Source organism: Lacerta agilis, chromosome 17, assembly GCF_009819535.1.
Source record: "Lacerta agilis isolate rLacAgi1 chromosome 17, rLacAgi1.pri, whole genome shotgun sequence".
Lineage (NCBI taxonomy): Eukaryota > Metazoa > Chordata > Lepidosauria > Squamata > Lacertidae > Lacerta > Lacerta agilis.
Genome location: NC_046328.1, coordinates 23,449,829 through 23,475,667, shown reverse-complemented (window position 1 = coordinate 23,475,667; position 25,839 = coordinate 23,449,829). Strand labels below are relative to the sequence as shown.

At 45.9% G+C, this 25,839-nt stretch overlaps 1 long non-coding RNA gene across 2 annotated transcripts in view; it reads right to left on the bottom strand.

The window, feature by feature from the left end:
* The window catches only part of LOC117039029, a 30,934-nt gene extending 5,726 nt beyond the window's left edge, over positions 1-25,208 (bottom strand). Inside the window, exons 1-2 of one of the 2 annotated variants that reach the window (XR_004425729.1) lie at positions 24,874-25,208; positions 22,270-22,374 (exon numbers count right to left, since the gene is read on the bottom strand). This is a non-coding gene — a long non-coding RNA (uncharacterized LOC117039029). The remainder of the gene's footprint in view (positions 1-22,269; positions 22,375-24,873) is intronic. The other variant, XR_004425730.1, reaches the window with a different exon arrangement.
* Between the last annotated feature and the right edge of the window lie 631 nt (positions 25,209-25,839).

Here is a 25,839-nt window from a genome sequence, read left to right as displayed (position 1 = left end):
GTTCTTATTTCCCAGCCCCACACAGACTCACAGAATGATGCCACATCGATTTGGTGGGCAGCGGAAGCCATGACACTTACACCACTTTGAAATCATCCCAAATATGTAATGCGGATGCAGCATTCCAAATCTTAGGGTTTATCCACACTTCCTCTTCTCCTGCTGCTTCCCCCCCCCCCCCGGGAAAACGGCTCTTTAACACACAGTTGGAGCAAACAGCAATTCGCCTCCCCCCCCCAATTGTCATTTGTTCTGATCTATTGCTAAAGAACAGGTTTTCCCTTGGGAAGGAAGGGGGCAAGAGGAAAACTGTTTGGACCCAGGCTTTCTAGGCAACACACAAGCAGAAGTGTGGATGAGCCCTTAGATGTGCTGTTTCAGTGCACACACAACCTTCCCATAACACCACCAAGCTGGATCTGCTCTAACAGAATGGAGCCAAAATCTTCTGCGTTACTTTTATGCCACATGCAGCGGGACTTGTTCTGAAGGGAAGGGGGCCATAACTTAGTGACCCAGTGTATGCTTCTCTTACAATTCCTAGCATCTCTTTAGCTAGCAGTGCTTGACTCAGTACGAGGCCCTGTACACACAAGTAGCCGTGGGGAAAGGCGGTAAAAATTTGAAGTGGTAGACTAGGCTGGCACCAGTGCAAGCTGAGGTGCCATTTCCCCCATACAAAATCCCTGCAAGTAGAGTACTAGCACACCAGGGAGAGGGAACCTAGCCTGCTTCCTGCTGAGCTGGTTTTCCTCTTACGGGAACATTGAAAACTATGCTCTCTCATACTTCAGTATGTGTAGACCAGGTCAAAGGCAGCATCGTATGTCAGAACCCATAGTTCAGTCGGAAGTCCCAGGCTGTATCTCTGAAGTCTCCTGTCGGGGTAAGCCCAGGAAATTTTCCTGCTAGAGGCAAAGCAAAAAATGCTGGGGGTGGGGCACCTCCATAGAAGAAGAATAGGCCAACAAGAGCAAGAGACAGATCTGCTGCTCTCCGAACTGTGTGGAGCCTGCTGTTTTGAGGCCACTGTCTCACGAGCAGTCCAGCCCTGTTTCCAGTTAACGTGACTGGGTAAGAGTTCTCTCTCTCTCTCTCTCTCTCTCTCTCTCTCTCTCTCTCTCTCTCTCTCTCTCTGCCTCAAAGCAGCAGCCAACTGCCTGACTCAGAATGTGTCGGCTTCATAGATCAGTTCACAGAGCACATGCGGAAGGCTTTCCAAGGTTCAATCCCCAGTGGATCTTGGATGGTGACTCTTTTTAAGAGTTCAGCCAGGCCTGCTATCAGCAAGGGGAGGCAATGGTAGACTAGCCAGTGGAGTTTAGGAGCTTCATCAGTCATCCAGTGTAAAGAGAGGGATGGAATACGAGCCTTAGGGTCATTGTGCTGTAGCAACAAATATTAAGAGACATGCTTGGAACTGTCCAGCTTGCAAAGCCTCTCTGCGGTCTCCCAGAAGCCAAATAAATCTATGCAAAATAACAGAAAATATAATTCACTCTCATAATGGCATTCTGCACACAGTTTGGCTCTCCATCATGCAATATTTGGATCCTTCTTTGAGGACAAATTGCACACATATATTCACAGATCTCTAGCATAAAGTTATTTTTAAAATAGGGTTAAGGACATAAGAAGAGTTTGCTGGATCAGGCCAATGGCCCATCTAGTTCAGCATCCTGTTCTCACAGTGGCTGCCCAGATGCCTGTGGGTGCCCTCTGCCCTCCTGCAGTCTCTAGCAAATGGGATTCGGAAGCACTGCTTCCTCTAACTGTGAAGTCAGAGCATAGCCTTCTTTTAAAGCTATCCAATTCGCTGGCCATCATCACTCCCTCAAGTGGCTGCGAGTTCCATAGTTCAACTAAGTCCCGTGTGAAGAAGTTTTATCTTTATCCAAATGAATCTGCATTCACTTTCCTGATGCCCTCCAGGTGTGCTGGACTACAGCTCCCATCAGCCCCAGGTAAACGACTGCAGATCCATATAAATGGTTAGACTGGACCATGGCAGAACCCACAGAGGCACATCGTGGCTCCAACTCCATAAGCTACATGAGGTCAAGAAAAGCGGTTGGCTGTTGTTGGGGAGGAAAACGCAAGCACAGCCAAGTTGTAGGAAAGGGAAATAAAATTCCACAGCCTCCCAGGAATACAATGATGCTCTATTCCATAGATCTCAGAGGCTAATCCTCTTCCTTATTAATTGGCATTTGGGCTAAGCTGATTTAAACCTCTTCACCCTGTTGGGAGACGTCCCCCCCCCCACCGCAAGAGTTTTCTTTCTTCGCTCTCTCTCTCTCTCTCTCTCTCTGGCCCAAAAAACAACGCTGTCATCACCACGACACACAATGGCATCTTTGTATGAGGAGTTGGGAGGAGAAGGAATACTGAACCAACTCTGGAACAATTAAGAGTTTTGTGAATTAAGCAGGTCGCTGGCAATGGAACTGCTTTGGTGTGGCTTCGTTAATCAATGTGCCGTCTACGCTGCAGCCCGGTCCTTTCACGATTCCTCCCCCCACCCCAGCCCCACAATTCCCTTCACCCAGCAACCCTTTGGCCCCTACTCAGCTAACTAACCTTTTGCTCAGGTCAGCCTTTGACAAGCCTACCAGCACCACAGAGGGGGGGAAATACCTCTTGTTGGGAAAGGGGTCTGAGCGTGAGCACACACAGGGGACATGCTTAGGGTGTGAATAATACAGAAAGCAGGACTCACTCCATGCTATGGTAGGCCAACCGCATCAGGGTTGCCTCTGTGGGAGAGATGGGAAGCAGAGGGATACTTCCATCAGCTTTCTGAAGACCCAGCTCCATCCTGGACCAGCTGGTCATTTCTGGAACAGCTGTTTAGAAATTGATGCCCAAGTTGTGATTTCGATCTTCCTTGTCCCTTTTCCTTTGTGTGTCATGTAGGGTTGTTTTTCTTTTAATTGTAGGGATGGTCTTGTTTTGTTCGTATGTAAGCAGCTGTGGGGGCCTTTTTGGCTGAAGCGTGAGCTGCAAATGCTCTGACCAAAATAAATATCTCTCCTGTGTGAGGATGCTTAGGACACAAGTGGACCCAGATGTCTCCTGAAGTCACTCCAGAAGGTCCCATCAGAGGTCCTTCTTTCCTGCTCATGCCCTGCACTGACAGGCTTCTCAAATACGTGTCAAATGTAAACCAGGGAGACCAGGACAGGGCCCCGTTTCGGCATGGATGCCTTCTTCAGCTTGTTTTTTATGATAGAAGTATATGAAAAATATATATGGTGTCTGTTTCTTTGGTTCCTAAAAGGATATAGTGTCTTAGAAGAAGTTTTGCTGTGTTTTTCTGTATTTGGATTCATTACAGTGTATTTGGCAATAAGAACTCCAACTCCTTTTACGACTGCACTGACAGGCAGCAGCTCTCCATGCTTTCAGGCAGGAATCTCTCACAGCCCTACCTGGAGATGCCAGGGATTGAATTTGGGGCATTCTGCATTCAAGTCAGATGCTCTGCCACTGAACTAAGCCTCCCCACCACCCTGTAGTTTCAGAACATTTGGAAGGGAATAGTTATTTTATTTGATAAAAAAAGAAATGGATTTCAGTTCCCCGTTTTGTCATTCTTTAATTCAGTTCTCCTCAGTTCCATCATATATATATATATATATATATATATATATATATATATATATATCCCTGCAAAAATTCATCAGCATTTTAGTGCAAATTTCTTGTAATATACACATTTTTGCAAAGCAATTTCCTCATAGTAATTTTATATTATTTTCAACAGCATATGCTTATATATATACGCATACTTTACCCTAGTAACTGCGTTTTTGTAACTTAGCTGAAAAATTGCACTGTAAAATTCAGCAAAATGCACATTTGAAGGATGGTTGGGTTTCGGTTCATGCATTATTTTGGAAAATGCAGATGAAGTAGGCTCTCCATTTAATGTCAACTGATACAAATTTCTCCTCCTTTCCTAATGTGTGTGTGTGTGTGTTTGCGCACACACATACCACACTAAAGTTAGAAAGGAGTTACATTCACTTGCTTTCTAGATTAGTAGCTCTATTGGCCTGTTTTCTGTGTGCCTCCCTCCTGGCCAGCTGGGGGCTTATTTTGAATAGATTTGCATAGGACTGGGAATTCAAGTCTGAGTAAGATATAATGAAAAGTAAAGCAGGTGGTCTTTATTCCAGATTAGTTAATCCAGAATTATTCTGTTCCTGGCTCGTGGCCCTCAGGTAGATAATCCCGGAGAGAATGAACCCCTCAACAGAAAAAGGGTTGCCTAGCCCTGCTCCAGAAGATGCCACCATGGCCAACACAGTCTTCTGAGGAAAGGGGATCACACCACCACAGCTGAAGCAGTAAATGGCTTCCAGCCTGGATAGCATTTAGATTAAGGTCTCAGCTGCAGCATTTCCTGTTCACCTCTACTAATGGAGGAAGGCCTTCTAACAACAGACACACTGAGCGCTGGTGTGGTATAGTGGTTAGTGTGTCAGACTAGGCCTGGGAGACCAGGGTTCAAATCCCCACTCAGCCATGGAGCTCACTGAGTGACCTCAGGCCAGTCACCACCTCTTAGCCTAACCTACCTCACAGGGTTGTGGTGGGGGTTAATTTAGGAGGGGGAGCACCATATGTCACCTTGATCTTGGAGAAAATGGTGAGATATAAAATGCATTAAATAAAATAGCATGCGAATAATTGAGAGATCTGACCTTCACTAATGTGTCTAATCCTATAAAACCTGATGCAACAATGCTTCTTCCATTTTCTCTTTCGCTCATGAGTCAAGCTGTGAATTCTGTCTCCCTCAGAGACCCTGCGTGCTCCCGTGGTCCATCAGCCAGACTCACAATAGTGTGTGAAAAAATTCAACTAATGACAGAAGTTTTAGTTAACGAAAGACATTTAGGTAATGACTGAAGTTAAGAGTGAGGCAACTCTTCTAGGGTAGCTTTGTAAGTGGTTGGTTCTTGCCTGTACTAGTCACAAGAGTTGATGGAACCATCAGTTTACAGCTGCTGGGAAGAAAGAAGAGGAAGTCATGTTCATGACTTGTTTGTGGGCTTCCCAGATGGATCTGGTTGGCCACTGCCAGAACCAGAATGGCAGCAGAGATGCATCACTGACCTGATACAACAGGCCAGTTCTCAGGTGAATCGCTGAATTTGGAAGCTTTAGACATTTTTTACTTGAAGGTTATACCATAGAGCGACAAACTTATGGATATCCTAGGCTGGCTAGTTTCTTCATTTGAAGGAATCAAGGAGTGAGAGCTTCCCTGAAGTCCTAAACTTTTCAGAATTTAGCTGTTGTTTGGCTTTATGGTGGTCCATTGACTTGTCATTGTCAGATTATATAGGTTGGGGGGGGGACACACAGAATTGAAGAGCTCTGGAGATAGTCAACCCCATCACACAAAAGTCTTTCACATCAACTGTGGGATGTGAAACACGGGAGCAGTCAAGTACAACATCCCTAGAGTGGACATAGAAGGGAATGCCTGGACCAGGCAGTCGGAACTTCCTGTTTCTCCCGGGCTGGGACAGACTTCCTGTACATGTGATTAGAGGTGGGTGTGGCTTCACCTGTACAGGTAACAAAAGGCATAGGACTGGCCACCATCTCTTCTCTTCTTTTGACTACACTTCGACGAGGAAGCATCATATGCTTAGCCAAAGATGCTCTCTTGGCTTCCAGTCAAGAGAGGACAAAGGAACTATCTCCCTTATGGAATAGTCTCCAAGAGTATGTAACTTTTCTAAGCTAAGTCTGCCTTCTGGGATCCTATTGTGAACAGATGTGTAAGTAAACTCTTTTTATACTTTTATAGAAGACTGTGTCGTTTCTTATCTTTTAGGAGGGAATAAAGGGGAAAATACCAGGACAGCTATTATAGAGGCTTTAGCGAGCCTGAGCAACGCATCCGCTGTGTAAGTTTAAAAGGGGAATGTAACTCTGCTAAACTGTGAAACTTGTTAACACAAGTTGGAATAGGATATAATTAAACAATATATCCTCTCCTGCATCCCTGAACACTCCCACAACTACATAATACAAGGTGCTACTGTGTCATTAAAACTAGGAACAACATGCTGAGAAGGATGAAGACACAATTCCCTTAAGAATTATGTAGGAAAATGAATTTTAGGAGGCATGACATCTCATTCTTGGAGCACTATGACAATGATGACAAGCTGTGCTAATAATAATAATAATAATAATAATAATAATAATAATAATAATAATGCATTTAAATAACTCAGGACAGATGCACTGAAATCAAGGACCATAACTACCTTAAGTCCATCCATTTTAGTTGGTCTGTTCTGAGTGGGACTTAGAAGACCCAAAACTTTTTCAAGGGAGAAGAAATGTTACCACACCCATCACTAGAAATTTCATAGGCACTACTTTTCAAGCATTCCCCCTGTGTGAGTTTGGGGTGAAGGAGAGAGCACATGCCCTCTTCTACTCGGAAACTAATTATTGTTCTTTGTAGGGAGACTCCATTATTCCCCATAACAAAACATTGTTTTCAGAAACACCGGGGGGAAAGCCAGGGCTCATTGGTAGAACATCTACTCTGCCTGCAGAAGGTCCCAGATTCAATCCCTAGCACCTCCAGGCAGGTCCAGAGAGAGCCACTGCCAGTCAGTGTCAAGTTGTACTGAGGGAGATGGACCAAAGGTCTGACCTGGTATGAGGCAGCTTCAAATGCTCCTCTGGTGAGCAACAACTGAGCACTACTTCCCCTAGAACTACTCTGCTTTTGTAAAAGGTGCAACGTACAGACTAACATAAAAAAGAAAATGTATATATATATTTAAAGCAAATAGACGAGAATGCTCAGGATAGCAGCTTGTGTCATTCTGCTTGGTAATCACACAATTGGGTGTGCCTGTGTGGTTTTGTGAAACTGTCCAGCCACGACAACCCACACCAAAATAATATTCTTTTTAAAAGCAGATCGAGTTGGTGCATGTAGCATTGATCGTATGTGGGCCCACACTGGACAATTCATGAGGTAAGTTCTGAACTGTGCAAATCCGTCAAAAACTGAGACACATCACCAGCCACGTTGCTCAAGACCTGTGTGAGGGATCCGCCATTTTATAGATGCCAGCTACCTAAAATGGTGGTTCGTTCTTTCTCTCTCTTTCTCTCTTTCTTTCTCTTTCTTTCTCTCTCACACAGTTTGTTTTCTCTCACCTCACACCCTCAGAAGGAACCAAAAGGAAGGGGGAAAGAACTCAGGAGGAGATGAAGGATTGCAGGAAGTGGTTGGGGGAGACAGTAACAAATGCTAGGATACACACTGATCCTGACAGGCCTCTCTGTCTTCCACAAAGAAGCAGGGGGGAACTGGTTGTGTGTTAAATTCTTCGCTGTGGGGGGGGGAGGCAAGCGAAGGGGGGTAACTGAAATCTTCCCTTTTGTCTTTGCTGAAATCCCTCTCCCCAGATCGCCCGCTTTGACTTTTCCCACAGAGGTAGCCAACAAACCGGGAATGCAAATGATGTTCATTATGCAAATGCATGCAAATCAGGTTTAACTATTAAAAGAAAAGGAGAAGAGATGGGCTTGGAATGCCTAATGAGGGGGGGGAGTTAATGCCTTTGCTCTCCACCATGATCATGGTGAAAGGAGCTTGTGTCTGCCTTTGGCGTGAGTTCTGCTGCTGCCGCTCTTGTAATGAATTATCTAATCCCCCCCAAATCCTGAGCAAACCATTCCCACCACCGCTTGCCTCTCACAAGGTACCCTCCCTTCCTCCTGCCACTCCCAATCTTGAACAGACTGGTCATTAGGAAAGCGCACCAGGCAGGCGGTAGCGCCTCTTTCTCTAACCCCCCTCCCCATCGCAGTCTGCTTTGCCAAGGGAGACTCATGCGCAAGCGCATAGGTGGAACATGATAACGGACCCGGGCAGCGGCAAAGAAAACAAAATGATGGCTTGGGATTGGCTAGTTCTGTAATTAAAATGCGTCTGCGGAGGAGAGAGAAAGAAAGAGAGACAAAGCAAAATTAAGCCTCGAATTCAGATGGTAGCCACAACCAAAAGAAGACAGAATGGCTTGGCGGTCAAACATTGACCGTGTCAGTTTAACCGTTCAAATCTGCACATGAACCAAACAATCGTGATGGGAGGCCTAATTGGTCCTGTCTAAACCAGGCTAGAGTTTCAGGACCTCCAACATCTCTGCAGATGGAAATCAGGATCTGTTTGGAACACTCCAGTGTTCAGACCAGATTCCTCCATCCTTGACACCCCCAGTTCTTTCTGTGCCTCCCTGCCTGCTTTCATGAGTTCTGCAGTTGCTTGCCCACCATTGATTTAAAACCCAAGATGCCAATGATCCTCAAAAAAGCAGCCAAACGACTGTCACATGGAAGATGGAGAAAACTTGTTTTCTGCTGCTCCAGAGGACAGAACCTGAAACCGATGGATTCCAGTGACAAAAAAGAGGCTCTGACTATATATTAGGAAGAACTTTCTGAGGGCAAGTGCTGTTTGACAGTGGAGTGGATGACCTCAGAAAGTGGGGGGGGGGGCTCTCCTTCACTGTACTTTTCCAGCAGAGGTTGGATGGCCACCTGTCAGGGATTTCTTAGCTGTGATTCTTTAGCTGTGCAGGGTGGGGTTGGACTTGTTGATCCATGGGGTCCCTTTCCAACTCTACAATTCTATGATTCTACATAGAGCAACACTATTTCGTTACTGTCCTTCTCCTACATTTTTTCCCTCCTCTTCGGGATCTGAGCCTGACAATCTTTTCGGAAGCAATATGATTTTTCTTTGGAATGATGAACGGTCTGGCATGACAGCCTCTAGGCTAAGCACAATTCCCAAGGCATCAGGGATAAGGTAGACCAGGATCCTAGCCATCTCTTGAGATGTTCTTGCATTAGCCAACCTGCATCCTTCCAGGTGTTTTGGACTGTAACTCAACATCAGCGCCAGGATCCAGCCTGGCATGAACTGGCAGTTGCTGTAGATGAGAGGCATTGCCCATCCTCTCAAACACAAAAGGAATGATTCTCAAGATGGCACTCGAGAATATAAATAGCTGCATTAAAAAACTATTCTAAAATCTGCTGCCCAGTTCACTGCTGCCACCATTTCATTTGATCAAAATCTTTTAAAGCAGATTAGATGATTAAGGGTATGTTCACATGACAGCTTATTCCACATCCAGTGTGTTCCCACCACTGGTTTTCCCTTGGGGGCACCTGGTTGGCCACTGTGGCAACAGGAGGCTGGATTAGATGGGCCCCCCTTGGCTTGATCCAGCAGCTTCTTCTCATGTTCATATAAAGCACCCTGTTTATACCCTGCACATCTTGTGCGATTTCTTCTTGGCTTTAGCCACCGCTCTTCATCTCATGGCTGGCATCCACATTTGGTAGAGACAGGCAGCTGCCCAGGACCCATGGAGGGCTCAAGAGCCCGGCAGGATGAAGCCTTGGATGGAGCGCCATCGCTAATCTGTTATCCCCGCCAGTCACCTGCTGTATTAAGGATTCCAGAAATGGCCTGAGCAGCACTGCCTGGATTAATGGTGCACTGGGTGGATTTAAAGACCGCGCAAGTGAATGAGTGATGTGCTCTTGCTGGGGAATTGGCGGCTGCGTCGCATTGCCACCTGGAGGGGATTTCGAGCCTCTTCCAATTGCGGGGGTAGGGGGGGCATAGTCTCTCATCATCCTCACCAGGAGGACAAAAATAACTAATAACCCAGCCACAGTTCTTTACGTCAAATAAAGAATCCCCTTGAACAGAGGGTAGGGTGGCAAATGTAGCCACAAACATTTCTGCCCATAAGGAAAGGCAAGAATATATTGTTCCCACTCCAGGATAATAAGAACATAGGAAGAGCTTGCTGGATCGGGGAAATGGCCCATCTAGTCCAGCATCCTGTTCTCACAGGGGCCAAGGCAGAGCATAGCCATCATGGGGAGTAGCTGTTGATAGCGCACTCCTCCATGAATTTGTATGCCTTTCCCAAGGCCTTGAGAATTAACAAATGACGAATGAGTACCCTCATTCTTGCAGATCCCAAGCTCCCTTGCTCTCTCTCCCCCCCCCCCCACTTCTGCTCTTTACATCATTTCTCCAGTCCCTTTAGGGCCACTGAGATGAAATCTGCAAGAGATCCATATATCAGGAAGGTGACCATCACTGCCTCCTGTGGGGCGAGTTTTTGAGTTTAACAATAGCCCTTTGCTGCAGGTTTACCTGAAGTGCTTGAAATTACGGCTGGTTCTTCCAACGTCCATTTTGCACCTAGCTATTGATGATTCGAATGCGAGTCCCACCATGACAAAGAGATGGTCAGCAGGAGATTGGCAAAGGCAAACACCACCAAGTGGGAATGGTCAACTAGCATCTTTTCTTGCACAAGCCTTTGTCAGTGGGCAGACCAAATTGCTTAAAAGCTGCTCCAAAATCCGTAAGACCAAAGGCCCATCTAGTCCAGCTTCCTAAGGGCAACCGTTGGTAGCGATACACATGAGAGAGAGAGAGAGAGAGAGAGAGAGAGAGAGAGAGAGACCAGGGCTGTGGCTGCTCCCATATTGTGGGGTTCCCTCTTTGTTAATCTTCTGTTGGCAGACCAATACCTTTTTATTCATGATGGCCTTTGGAAACCAAGGGGCAAAAGATGCTGTTCACTGGGCTGCTGCCAGGGCAAACTGTATTTTAATTGCTTGTTCTAAATGTGTTTTGGTTTTTTAACTGCCCCCCCCAACTAGTTTCATTTTATTACTATGCATGTATGTATGTTCATTTAATGTATTTATATCCCACCTTTCTCCCAAGTTGGGATTCCTACATTTAAAAACATCATTACAAAATACAAACAAACATGTCACCCTCTTATTCTTGGGGTAGTAAGCACAGCCACTGCAGCTAATAGTCATTGATAGCCTTTATCCTCTATGAATTTGTCTGAACCCCTTCTAAACTAACCCAAATTGGTGCAAAAAAAGCTCTTCATTTTGTCTACCCCGAATCTCTCAATATTCAGCTTCATTGGATGACCCTGCTGGGTTATGATATTATGAGGAGGGATGAGAGAGAAAGTTAATTTGGTTCACATTTAAAGGCAAACCTATGTAATTCATGCTCTCCTAAACAATAAAGAGAACCAGAAAACAGCTGTCCTTCGAAATTTGCACTTCTCTGAATTTTGTAGTGCAGTTCTGCAGTACAGAAACACACTTACTGGGGTAAGGAGTGCATAAAAATGCATATGTTGGTGTAAATAACACACATTACCTGCATAACATGCATTATATTGAGGGAAATGTCTTTACAAAACATTGTGTACATTGGGCAAAACTTCACACAAACTTGTGTCTCTTAGAAGAAATTCACACAAAAATGCTCATGAATTTTCAATATGACTTTTTTTAAAAAAAAAATCACAAACTGATGCGGAAATGTGAAGAGCTGAAATTCTGATTAGAAAACAGAGGGGAAACCCAATATGGCAGATTCACACACACACACACCCCATGCACACTATGAGAGATGGTGGGGAACATTTTACACAGCACTGTTACGTTATTCACCTTTCTTCCCCCCAATAGAATAAGCTGCAATTGTTGTCACCTTTCCTCATAGGAGTCGCCCCCACCCCCTTGATCATTTTGGTTGCCCTTTCCTGAACCTTTCCCAGCTCAACAATACCAAAATTGTAGTCCAGCTGGGGTTGCACAGCACGGCCAACCGTTGCCAAAAAGTAACAGTAAAGACCTAACTATTTGCAAGAGGTTTTGTGAGGTGCCGGCATGCTACTCCTGCAGAGGTGGTTGCTTGAAAGGCTTTTTATTTTTATTTTTGTTTATTTCAATTTTAACTATTTACAGCTTTTTTTAACTTGCTCCTTTAATTGCAGTTGTTGGCTTTAAAACTGTTGCACCCCCACCCTGGAATCTTAGGATGGAGCTCAAGCTAAAAGTATCCTCAATAAATTGCAGTCCCTCTTCGAAATGTTTCTCTCCCCCCCCCTCCCCGTTTTTGGCAACGACTTCTGCCTTCGTGCATAAGGAATCGAAACCAGCCAATAAGACTCCATTCTGTACATTCCCCTACTACATGTTTCCACTCGACCACTTTGATCTGTGAAACTGGCACCGCTACAGGGGCCACATAATACTCATTCCGTATTGGTAAGACCTTCGGGTATAGGGCGGCATAGAAATAAAATAAATCAAATAAATCAATGAGAACTCAGTCGTTTAGTGTGGCAACGCCTAAATTTGGAACTCCCTGCCTTTTGAGATTAAGCTGGCACCCTTCACTGTACTGTTTTCAGCACCTGCTAAAAACATTCCTGTTTAGGCACCCCTTCAGCTCTCCCCTCTTGGCATAGAAGCCAACTCCTAGGGACTGAGAGATCTTTGCCCCCCATAAAATATTTGATGGGGCCCACCCCCCAAAAAAGTTGATGAGCATTGTCATTCAAATTGTGTGCGTGCTCCACACCATGTGATCAATTATGCAGCGTCGGTCTTACCTGCCCCCTCCCACAATATTTTATTCAAGTTGGCATCCCTGCCTCTTGGTAAGCAAGCAACAGTGCCTCATGGTTTTGGAAGACAGAAGAGCACTGGAGCCCTGACCCCCATGCCGCCCCCCAGCCCGAGGGGGTGGCTGGCCAGGCTCTCGCCAGCTAGAGGCCTCTAAGCTGAGGCTGAGTGGGAGGGGTGTCTCCTGAGGATTCCCCACATTGAGAAAGCAGAGTTTGGACTAGTTGTCCTTCAAGGTACTAGTCCAAGTCTGTGACTCTCCAGCGCTGCTTGCCTGTTGTCATTTTGGTGGCAAGGACTTTTAATATTTTCATTCCATGCATGTTATGGTTTTCATTGTTCTGCTGCATGGCTGCTGCTTTCGCCCCTTTGCTGTTACTAAAGTTTGCACTTCATATTATGCACACTTTTCAATAAACACAGGGCATTTTACAACAAAGAAAAGGTGTTTCCCCGGAGCTTTGAAATATCCGAGACTCGTGGAAAAGAAGAGTCCACTTCTCAGTTAATACAGTAGCCTGGTTGTTGTTGTTGTCGCTGCCGTTTCAAATTTTAACTTCTGCAGAAATCAGTCTGCAGAGTCACACCAAGAAAGAGGAGAAAAGGAAAAGAAACGGAATGTTTAAATTGCCCTCTTGGAAAGCAAGGGAGGGGGAGCGGGAAGACAATAACATTTCCGAAGGCGGAATGCTGAGATGGAGGAGAGTCGCTGCGTTTACCCAAGACCCACGCTCCTTAGCAAAGCGCAATCCACACGTCTTTCTCCAAACCCTGCAGTCTCAACAAAAGCGTCTTTCAAGGTTTTCCAGATGCAAGTGCTTCAGCTCAATGAGCCAAGCACACCCACACACTTCCGAGAGAGACCAGCGGCTAGCTGGAGAAGACAAGGGGAAGAAGGGGGCCTTTATGCCAGCCCCTCGCTAATATCACCACAAGCAGGAAGACCTTTCAATGTGGGCATTATTGGAGATAAAACCAGTAACAATAACTCTTATGCTCCACTTTTCCTCTGAGGAGCCTGAGATGATGTACAACAGGCATAGGCAAACTCAGGCCTCCAGATGTTTTAGGACTACAACTCCCACCATCCCTAGCTAACAGGACCAGTGGTCAGGGATGATGGGAACTGTTGTCTCAAAACATCTGGAGGGCCGAGTTTGCCTATGCCTGATGTACAAAGTTCTCTCCCCAGCTCCATTTTATCCTCACAATGACCCCATGAGGGTACATCAGGCTGAGAGGCTGTGACAGGCCCAAGGTCACCCTGTGAGCTTCATGGAGCTGGGTATGTTTAGCCTGGAGAAGAGAAGGTTAAGGGGTGATATGATAGCCATGTTCAAATATATAAAAGGATGTCATATAGAGGAGGGTGAAAGGTTGTTTTCTGCTGCTCCAGAGAAGCGGACACGGGGCAATGGATTCAAACTACAAGAAAGAAGATTCCACCTAAACATTAGGAAGAACTTCCTAACAGTGAGAGCTGTTCAGCAGTGGAATTTGCTACCAAGGAGTGTGGTGGAGTCTCCTTCTTTGGAGGTCTTTAAGCAGAGGCTTGACAGCCATCTGTCAGGAACGCTTTGATGGTGTTTGCTGCTTGGCAGGGGGTTGGACTGGATGGCCCTTGTGGTCTCTTCCAACTCTATGATTCTATCTCCCAGGTCCTAATCTGACACACTAACCACTGCACCACACTGGCTGGGGGGGGGGGGCAGAAGACCATCTCCTAGAATTCACCCAGCCTGGGGGCTGTAAGGGTTAATAGGGTGTGTGGCGGCAGCATCCCCAGATATTTGGGGACCCAACTGGTATATCTGGCAAGACAGTTGTGCAAGGAAAGGCATGAGCAGGCTCTCTTAGCTCCTCCATCCTTCCCTGTCCATGGGAAGCCTGCATGTATGACAGGAATGTATTATTGAACCAAAATTCTGGATCCGTGTTTTCACGGTTATTTCTATTGTCCCTAAGCAACCCTTGCCGCCTAACCTAGCACTAGCATTCCCCGTCCTGGACCTAAGCTCAAGTAGTGTTAAGGGACATAAAGAACTAAAATGTTTCCTTCTGACTGCAGCATGCCTGGTGTTAGCCCAGCAGTGGAAAAATCAATCAGAAATACCTATGGATCTATTGGGTTAATGTTGTGTGGGATGTGGCATTACAGTATCAGAAAGCTTCACCTGCCGCAGAAGGGTTCTAAAAGGAACTTCCAAATGAGACAAGTTTGACATGGTGTAGCATCCATTTATTTCTTATGTCATTGAATATGAAAGCGAGTTCCCATTGCCCACTGCTCAGAAAAATATTTGGAAAGGTTATTTAAGTAACTGATTTGTCCAAATAAGGGCACTCTTGTATTGTTTAGGTAATGCAAGTTATGATACTAGACAACAATTTAATGCTTTTTTGTGAAAAATCAATAAAATAAGCTTGAAGGGGGGGGGCGGAACTGTTTGAAACCCACCCTGGAACCATTTGGTGAAGGTTGGCCTATAAAAGTAATAATAATAAATTATACAAATATCTGACCTATCTTATCCTGCTGCCCTCAGGATCTCACTAAACTTAACATAAAATCCAATATATCATATTCTGTATCACTCCAGAAGTACTTCAGATTATAGATAAGGCTACATTATGCATCATTCTACATGCAATTTCAAATGTGCTTTTGTATGACAGAGAAAAATTACCGGTAAGCTTGAGATTCACAGAAATCTCTGGATTCAGAGGCCAGCAACTGATTTAATGTTCCTTCCCACCCCACTCTGAATTCCAATGGAATAGTTGCTTACACAAGCCACCTTATTTCCTACCCCTCTGCAAACAAATACTGTTTGCAACTGCTTGCTTTGCAAGCTGAACAAATGCAGTTTTGTGGGTGATCTGGGGATCCTGCTGAGTCATGGTTTCCGGACCCGCTACAACTTGAATTTCCATCACCAGGAGGATCCAGGCAGGCTTAAGGCCCCCAGAAAACACCCCCCCCCCAGGCCAATGTCAGGTGCTCTGCCAACATCACATCTAATAACAGCCAGGGCGTAATCAGGGCGACATGTCTGGCAGCAGAACTGTATCTCTAAGATCGCCCAAAGCCACAATACTTGCCACTTCAGGCTGAGACGGCCATAATGAATCAGGATGATGCCTCAGGCAGGTCACAAGGTCGAATTTGAGTATATGAACATCAGAAGAGCCTGGCTACTGGATCAGGACAAAGGGGACCCAGTATCCTGCTCTCACAGTGGCCAGCCAGCTGCCCCAATGGGGAGCCCACAAGCAGGACCTGAGCTTAAGAGCCTGCTCCCCACATGTGCTTCCTCCCTGAAGTTGGGGGTGTTAATCCTCTGAATACCAGCAGTTGAGGGAGCATATAGCCATCATAGCATCCCTCCATGAATTTGTCTAACCTGCTTGCAAAGCCATCTAAATTGGTGGCCTTCTCTACCTCTTCTGGGAATGGATCTCACACATGTCTGGGGCCTTGAATGTGTGAAAAAAAAACTGAACTGTAGTAGACTCCACTCGCAGCCATGCCGATACACCAGCCTTCCCTAGTCTGGTTCCTCCCAGATATTTTGCACCACAATTCCCATCAGACCAAGCCACCAAGATGCCAGGGTTGTTGAGAGCACAGCCCCTGGGGCTGATGGGAGTAGTAGTTCAAAACATCTGGAAGGACAAAGGTTGTGGAAGACTGCTTCACCTCTTCTTAAGTGTAGATGTGTGATTTAACTGATTTAATCCACAATGAATCATCTTTGCTGATGATTTGCAGAGGGACAGCCAGCTGCCCAGATTTTTATTTCCCCCTCCCACATTACTAGAGCCAGAAAAAGAAGAGGGGGAAACTAGTTTCAGGTAAATAAACACACCTGCTCTTAACTCACACCGCTCACACAAAACATCCCCCACCTCTCAAATGTTGAGAAAAGCATTTCCATTCAATGGCATGCAGATCCCAGAATGTCCTGTCCTTGGAGCTTGCCCCAATGCAAGCTACTAATGCTGACCTAGTTTCTGAAAAATGTGACTCAAATAATGTATAATCTCAAATAATCAACTAAAACTATAGTTGATTACATTTCTCAGCTCCGTGTTCATCAAAAGCTAACCCTAAATCCACAGAGCTGACCAAGGGCCTCTTCTCCACTTGGCACATCATCTTGAAGCACATCACCGCAACCTCTGGCCAACTTAGAAAGTCACAATGACTATGTCCTACCTCCCCTGTTGGAAACAGGACACCTTGAAATACCAGTTGCTGGGAGTTGCTCACACATCCAACTGGTGGTCTCTCACGTAACAGGCAAAGCTGCTCTGTTGCCCCTGTGTGCTGGGGCTGATCTCGTGGGCTTAAAATTTAAAGAGAGGCAGCAGATCCAGAAGAATTTGAGTTGACGGGTCTAAGGAATGCAGGAATGCCCAAAGCCAGTGCTTAGACCACTAAGCCACCATTGCACCAGATGGTTCAGTGCCTTAATTCCCCTCAGCTCTGAAACTGGGGTCACATTGTTCTCCCCCCACCCCTTCTCTGCACAGGCAGATCAAATATAACTAGAGCAGAGCTTACTATGCAACACAGGGGGTGGGGGTTGCCTAGCCTCAGTGATCCATGCCCTGGCTGGTAACCCTCACAGCTGGACTACTGCAATGTGCCTCTGCTTGAAAATGGCCCAGAAGTTGCAGTGAGTGCAGAATGCAACTGCCCAGCTGCTGATGAGAGCAATGAAAGGGGATCGTGTGCCAGCAATCCTGAAATCCCTGCATTGGCTGCAAGCTCCCCTCTTCCAAGCTGTGTCCGTGCCTCATACTGGCACATGTGCAAACACACACACACACACACACACACACACACACACACACACACAAGCTTGTTTGTCCAAGGATGTCTTTAAGATACTTAGAGTCCAGAAACAATTGGAGGGCTTAACCTCAAGTCCAGTCAGTGCCTTCAGAACATGCAATTGCTATTTGTATTTCATTGTGGGTGTGGGATGTGAAACACGGGAGCAGTCAAGTACAACATCCCTAGAGTGGATATAGAAAGCGGATGTCTGATCTGGCCAGTCGGAACTTCCTGTTTCTCCTGGGCTGGGACAGACTTGCTCTGCATGTGACTGGAGGAGGGTGTGGCCTCACCTGTGCAGGTTAAACAAAAGCAAAGAGGCCAGATGCCATCTCTCTCTTCTTTTGACTTCGCTCTCAAGGAAGCAACATCTTCTTAGCTAAAGATGCTCTCTTGTCCTCCAGCCAAGAGAGGACAAAATGAGCTATCTCCCCTATGGAATAGTCTCCGGCAAGCATGTAACTTTTACTAAGCTAAAGTCTGCCTTCAGGGATCCTGTTGTGAACAGATGTGTGAGTAAACTCTTCTTATACTTTTATAAGAACACTGTGTCGTGTCTTATCTTTTAGGAGGCATAAAGGGGAAAATACCAGGACAGTATTATTGTAGAGGTTTTAGCGAACCTGAGCAAGCATCCGCTGTGTGTGTGTTTAAAAGGGGAATGTAAACTCTCCTGGTATTATTGAACTTGTTAACACAAGTTGGAATAGGATAGAATAAACAATGTATCCTCTCCTGCATCCCTGAACATTCCCACAGTGGGGGGCACTGCATTTTTCTAGTGAGAAAAATCGGATCACTTGAGCTTTCCGAAGAAGCAGCTTGCCCAGCAACAGATGAAAGATTAGTGTTCGGGTACCCCAAACTAACTCCACAAGGCCTGTACATTTTGAACACTGCCTGCTAGAGTCATGATGAATAACTCCAAAGTGGGTAGTGAGGAGCTCTGGCCATTGGAATGATCAAACCAGCTCCCAATGCCAACGCAGTCCTGATCAAAACATCAATTATTTCCACGTGTGGCACATTCGCTCTCTTGAAACTTGGAGGCAACTCTCAAGTTTCCCTCTTGAAGACCTGAGCATGGTGTCCCAAGTCAAAGCCCAGAACTGGAAAATCTAAATATATGTTAACTCCCATAGATTCTTTATGAGGGGCGGCGGCATATGGATCATCAGATACTCCTGTGACATAAGACAAGAAGTGAAAACTACATTATCAATACCTAGTGCAGAGAAAGGATCCCTCTTTCTAAAGCTACAAAAGTCTCTTGGAGACAAAACATCTCATGCTTTGTCTGGGACTGTCTCTATACTTTCCCCCCGCCTTGCAGAGTGGGCATCTGAGCCAATTTTTCATCACCAAACTGACCTACTTTGCAGCTGAAGCTTGTTGGGGGAGTTGCCTGCCTCTCTTCCGAATTCCCATGCTTGTTATTTCCCCCCAAATCATTTGAAAACCTGGATCTGGGAAGCAGAATAAACTCTGTGTGATTTTGCTTGCCTTGCTCCATTCCTCTCATTCACCAGTCTTGTGGTTCCTTATTCAGAATTTGGGGGAGAGGCATTTTCAGTGTTTACAAAACAAATGCACTCTTCTGATAGCTTATCAGGACATAAGAGCCTGGCTGCTGCAGCAGACAAGAAACCGATCTAGCCCAGCATCCTATTCTCACAGTGGCCAATCAGATTTCTCCAGGAAGACCATAGGCAGGGCATGGAAGCAAGGGCCCTCTCCCACTGTTACTGGCAAGAATAAAAAAAAATCATAGAAGTGTAGAGTTGGAAGGGACCCCATGGGTCATCTTATCCAACCCTCTGCAAGGCAGGAATCTCAACTACAGCATGCATGACAGATGGTCACCCAACCACTGCTTTAAAAGCCCTGCTGGATCAGGCCAAAGAGGGTCAATCTAGCGCAGCATCCTGTTTCTACAGTCACCAACCAGCTGCCCCAATGGGAAGCCTGCAAGGAGGACCTGAGAGCTATGGTGCTCTTCCCACCAACCAGCATTCAGTGGCATATTGCTTTAAGGAAATAGATTCAGCACCAAGCACAGAGAGCTAACACCAGAGGTCCTTGTTCTTTTGCCTTTGTTCCCTGTTATTTCGGAGTCCCTCCACTGCTAAAACTCACTCCCCACCGCCAGCACTTCACAGATGAAACTGGAAACACTGTCCTTGCGCAAGGAATGCTACCCATCCCCTATTTCACTTCCCTGCCTTGAACCTTGTGCTAGTAAGCTTAACTGTCATTGCACTCTTAAAAGGAAGCTTTAGAAATGGTTTGTCTTGCCACAGCAACAGAGGGTCTTGTGGTACCTTGGAGGCTGACAAATTTACTACAGCATCAGCTTCCGAGTACGACTGGTCACTTTTCTTTTGCATTGTCTCAAGAGATTAAGATGGCTGCTTTTCTGGAACCGCTCTTGCAATGCATCTTGAAGGCGGTCATTCGAGAGCAGCTGCAAGTTGAAAATACGCAGCAACATTTACTATCTAGATAGGTGTGTCCCCGCCCCCCTTTTAGAGAGAAGGGGTGATGGGCTGAACCTCAAGAACAGCAACTCCTAATGAAAGGCACTTTCCAGTCTCAAATCTCCCCAAAGGGCCAAACTGAGACATGGTTTGGGCACTGATTTACCAGGGGCAGGGACCATGGAAGGGGAACTGCCTCAGGTTACCAGGGACAGTTGGGGCATATGCCAGCCCAGTGCAGCCCAAGTTGGGCACCTAGTCATCTTGTCACTGCTTGCTGAATCCAGGAGCAGCACAGGTCTAGAACAGGAGGAGCAATGACAGGGAGGACTCGAAGTATTCTGCCGCCCAAGGGAGAAATTATTCACATCACCTTTTCAGGGGAGATTTTGTGTTTCCTCTTTGAAGGTTTTCCCCAGCTGCTGCCCTTCCCCCTCCTATTCCCTGCACAGTTGAAGTTGCTCTCCTGTTCAGATCCCCAAAGTATGAGGAATCTCTGGCTCTAGGGAGAAGAAAGTGCTCTCCCCCGGACGCCCCAGACGCACGGGGCATAGCTGTCAAGTTTTGGATTTGAAAATAAGGGATCAGCAGCCTCACCTATCCCGGGGACAGTCACATGGCAGTGGTGGGCGGAGCCAGAAGCAAAAGTGGGCAGCACTGGTGTGAATGCGCTCAGTAGGCTTACTGTATTTTGGAAACGCTGCCTGTGGGCTACGATGCCTGTAAGCGCAGGAAATGGCTCCCGCTTGCTTTGAGGCTGCAAGGAGGTGAGGTCTTCCCAGTCCCTGGCCAGCAGGGGAAGGGAGAGGAGCTGCTTCCTTTGAAAAAAACGGGAAATTAAAGGGATATAAAAAATAAGGGATAGCAGCAGGAAACTGCTTGAAATAAGGGAGATTCCCGGGGAAAACGGGATACTTGACAGCACTGGCACGGGGGCACCGGAAGGATTGAGCCCACCGGCATACCGGCTGTGGTTATGACCTTCTGGAGTATTTTCCTGTCGGTGACTGTGCAACTGGCAAACCAAGCACAGATACAGCATATAAGAATGCTCTCTATGCTGCCTCGATAGAAGGACACCAGCAGTCTCTCACTCATATTGTTCTTCTTTAAAAGTCTGAGGGAATAAAGTCTCTGCTGGGCCTTCTTTACCAGAGCAATGGTATTAGCGCTCCAGGTCATACCCTGCTCGATAGTAACACCCAAAAACTTGCATACAGCCACCCTCTCCACTACGAATCATGCAACAGCCTCTGATGTGCAACCCCAGAACAGCTCCTGCGTTGGAATTATTACACCCACCACCGCTACCCACTTCAATCCTAGCCAAATGTCCACTGCAAGCACCCCACTGTTTTCAGTAGTGTTTTCCCCCTCCCTAAAACATGCTTGGGACAACAGCTTTAGAAAGAAACACAAGGCCTTTTCGCAGGAGGCGGGAGAGGAAAGACCGCTTGTTGCAGCCTCTGATCCAGGCATGATTGCGCCCCCCCCCCAAGTCCTGAGGATGTTTACCATCTAAAATTTCACTTCTATGTGCCTACATCCACTAGCTCAGCCTCCTCCCCATACCCTGTGCCCTCCAGATGTTTTGGACTGCAACTCCCATCAGCCTCTTGCAGCGCAGCCATGTTTCCCCATGGTTTCAGACAGCACAAACACGTGGGCTGGGGGTTGATGGGAGTTGTGGTCCAAAATCTCTGGAGGGGGGGAAAGCTGATCCAAACAGATTTTGGTGGCACCTCAAAGCAGTTTACAAAAAGAATAAGACAATAAAATTAACGGTAAAAACAGTTAAAGGCAACTATTTAAAATGTCTAAAAAATTAAAAACAGTGATAAACTAAAAACAGATCAAAACATACTATATTATCTGGATGGGCTTGTGTAAACAAAACTGTTTGTACAAATGTGGACAATTTGGTATTATGTATCATCTGTAATGCTGCCAGTTCTGCAGACTGAAGCAGTTGAATGGGCATATAATGGGGAGGGATTTCGGAATTTGGAATCTAAATTAAGGGACAGGAGGGACAGCTTTCAAATCCTTGCACTACAAAATATTCTAGGATTTCTTAGTTTTTAATGTGTTCATTACTGTAAGGAAGAACGAACAGTAATTCTAAGATTAAATAATTAATTCCACATACGTATTTTTACACACACACACACACACACACACACACACACACACACACACTTGTACACGATGGAGAATTATTCCCTCTTCTGCCTATTTTGTATTAACTGCTACTCAATTTAATACTTCTTTTAAAATTAAGAAAACTCACTCCTCTGTTGTATAAGGCTGGCAAGATTCACTGTAAAAGTGCACCAGTAATACTTATTATTCTTTCCCAATTCTGCTACACCAAAGCTCTACAATATCTTTCCAAATGACTGGGGAAACCACACTGACCGTAATGCCAGGGAATTCAGATGACAGCTGGAAGTCCAAAATTTCCTTCTAGAAGAGAGTCAGAAGAATGCAGAGGCGATACGAGGTTCCCCACAGGAGCAGCTTCTTGGGATAATCCAGGTCGGCGAGAAAGAAAAAACCAAGTGAGAATTAGAAGAACCTCATAAAAATTTTAGGGACATAAGAAACTGCCTTATACATAGGTCTGACCATCTAGCACCTGCTAGATCTCAGCACCTGCCTTTTGCATACAATCTCAGCACCTGCCTTTTGCATACAAAACACTGAGCTATGGCCCTTCCTCTGAGGCAGTGACAGCAAGCAAGGCAGAAAATCAAGAGAGCCCAAGGATGTTTGGGGGTCAGCAGTTGTGCCCCTGCCAGAGTGGGCACCCACTCTGTTGGCAGGTGCCCAACATTGACTTCATCTGATGCCAGCTCTGATGGCATGCCTTCCCCTTGCTAACTGATTCCTCCAGGATCTCCTTGTCTTCTCTTCCTGACATACTTCAACGGTCCCTGAAAAGCAGAGGCTCCTTCCTTCAGGCTGATGAAAAGCTGGCAGAAAGGAAGGCTGAGGGTAACTTCTTCCCGCGGTGATGGTTCCAGATGCCACCTCCAAGCAGGTATTAGCAGGGGCAGAGGAAGCCGCCCAGCTACCCAGGGCTGCAAACCTGGAAGTACCCGGGGGCGTGGTTTCGCTCCCAGCACGCATGCGCAGCGTGCATATGACGCATGCGTCGGACGCACACTGCGCCTACGTGCTGGGCAGAGGCGAGCCAGGGAGGGGTGCCCAGAGTGTCACCCTCTCCAGGGGGGTACCTGGGGCTCCCTGCCCCCTTCGCCCCCCCTCCCTATGCCACTGGGTATTAGGCTGGGATCATAAACCAAGCTAAATGGAGCAATGGACCATTTATCTAAAAAGCATCACCACCATTACCACCACCAATATTAACCACCCATCTGACTGGGTTGCGCCAGCCACTGGGAGGCTTCCAGCAAAATATTAAAGCACAATAAAGCATCAAACATTAAAAACTTTCCTAGACAGGGCTGCCTTCCGATGTCTTCTAAAAGCTGGCAGATGGGAGGCTCTTCCTCTCTGCATGTGGATAAATGACAGGATATATATGATATAAATACAATGGTACCTTGGATGCCGAACAGAATCCATTCCAGAAGTCCGTTCGACTTCCAAAACATTTGAAAACCAAGGCGTGGCTTTCCATTGGCTGCAGGAAGCTCCTTCAGCCAATCAGAAGCCACGGAAGCCTCACCGAATGGTCAGGTTCCAAAGAACGTTCACAAACCGGAACACTCACTTTCGGGTTTGCGTCATTTGGGAGCCAAAACATTTGACTCGCAAGGTGTTCAGGATCCAAGGTACGATTGTATGGTAAAGTGACTTATAGGTACTGTATTTCCCCCCTTTTCTCCCCTTACTTTTTTCCTCAGTTTTTTTTTATATTCTTGTTCTGTAGAATAGTTTCTTATTGTATTTTATGTATTTATTTATTTTTTAAATCATTTATTTATTTTTTAAAAACTTCCCAATACAGGGCTGCCTTCGGATGTCTTCTAAAAGTTGTACAATTATCTATCTCCTTGACATCTGACAGGAGGGCATTCCACAGGGCAGGCGCCACTACTGAGAAGGCCCTGGTTACCTGTAACTACACTTCTCGCAGGGAGGGAACCACCAGGAGGCCTTCGGAGCTGGACCTCAGTGTCTGGGCTGAACAATGGGGTGGAGATGCTCCTTCAGGTATACGGGGCAAAGCTGCCTATGGCAGAAGCACTTTCCCCAGTGGGGTCTCTGGTCAAAGCCGACTAATGGAGGCAAATCAAGCCAGCTCATTTCTCAACTCCGAAACCTACGGGAGAGAATTGTGCCACTGTGGCAATGATCACTAACAGGCCTGTTACCAGAAATGTACTCGTTGTTGTGGTAGCCAAGGAGAAGAGCCCCAGAAGCAAATATATACTTAAACCCATCATATTTTATGTTTTAGCATTTACTTACAGTGCAACCTCATAGAATTGTAGAGTCTAGTCTAACCCCCTGCAATGCAGAAATCACATCTAAAGAATCTCACACATGTCTATAATGGTATTAGACAAGCATGTGCACTGCAAAGTTTTTGGCACTTACTTAAGACTTGGTTCACACAGGCTTTCCATGATGCCTCTCTCATTGCTCATTCAAATCAACGTGTTACGGTGTTTTATTAGCATTTTGTGGATTTTATTCCATGAACCCCTTTGGAATTCTCCACAATACGTGGTATCTGAGTAATTGCTATCCTGTGCTCCCTACAGATGTGCCACCCTTTACACCTTTGCAATATTGCTTCCATGGAACATGAAAAGTCAGCAAAGGGGGCCTGTCAGTGGGGGAGGAAGCCAGGGCCAGGGAGCTCCCTCCCTCCCTCCCTCCCTCCCTCCCCACTGGCCACAGCAGTCTGAATAACAACGGCAAAGCAAGATCTATCCACACAACATCATCAAACATCAGGCCTCTTGTGGCCGTTACTCCACAGCTGCATCTAAGCACAGCTACTCCAAGGATGAAAATGAAATGGGTTTGGGAATTCAAAATGCTTACCTTCAGCTTCTAGCATCCAGAAATGAGATTTTTTTCTCTCTCTCCGTTTCCACATCTTCTATTCACTGCATGAGCATCAAGAGGGCTTTTGTTTCTGTCTCTGTTTTCTTAGAGATCTTTCCTTTTCCTTTTCTAAAAGTCTTCTCTCTTCTCCTCCTCAGGCGTGTAATGGGGTTATTTTTACTTTCGGTTATCTAGCTTTATGAAGACTTGACCCCACTCATACAGCTAGATAACCAAAGATAACAACCAACCCCGGCTATCTACTTCGCCAGCAAGGGCAGCATCGCCAGGAGGAGGAACAGACCTCTCTTTCTCCTCCAGGTCTTTCTTTTTCGGGTCTCTTGGTTGGGGGAAAAAAAGGAAGGGAATAAATGTATTAACTCATAAACCCATCCATTTGCCACCATTTCATTATTCTCAACCCCAAAGGACAGCGCCCCAGAAATTATAAACTATTGTGATGGTGTGTGCTGGATTTTGTCTACAAGGCTGAGGGTTTCTTTTCTTCCTTTCTTTTTTAGCTAAATTCCTGTGGCCCCGTAAAGATGAACACATTTATTACGGCAAAGCCTTTGCAAAATACTGTCCACTGTTAGACACAAGAAGGGATTCTCATGGGTTATATGCAAGCATATACCTACATAGTTGGGAGAGGGCATATAAAAAGTGAAGTAGGGGGAAATGAAATGTTATATATATATATATATATATACACAGTTTAAATAAAATAAAAACTTCAGCACATTAATGCGCACCCCTCTTCCAGGAAAATTTAAATTTAGGATCTCATTTAAACTTTTATATTTTTTCATGCAGGTTGTATTATAAACATCATGGTTTGGCCTCCTTTCCCCCATTAAAATGTGCATCACACATAAGAACACATAAGGAAAGAAGTGCCAAAGGAAATAAAATTAACAGCGCAAACCTAACCATGTCAATGCAGAGGGAAATCCTATTGAA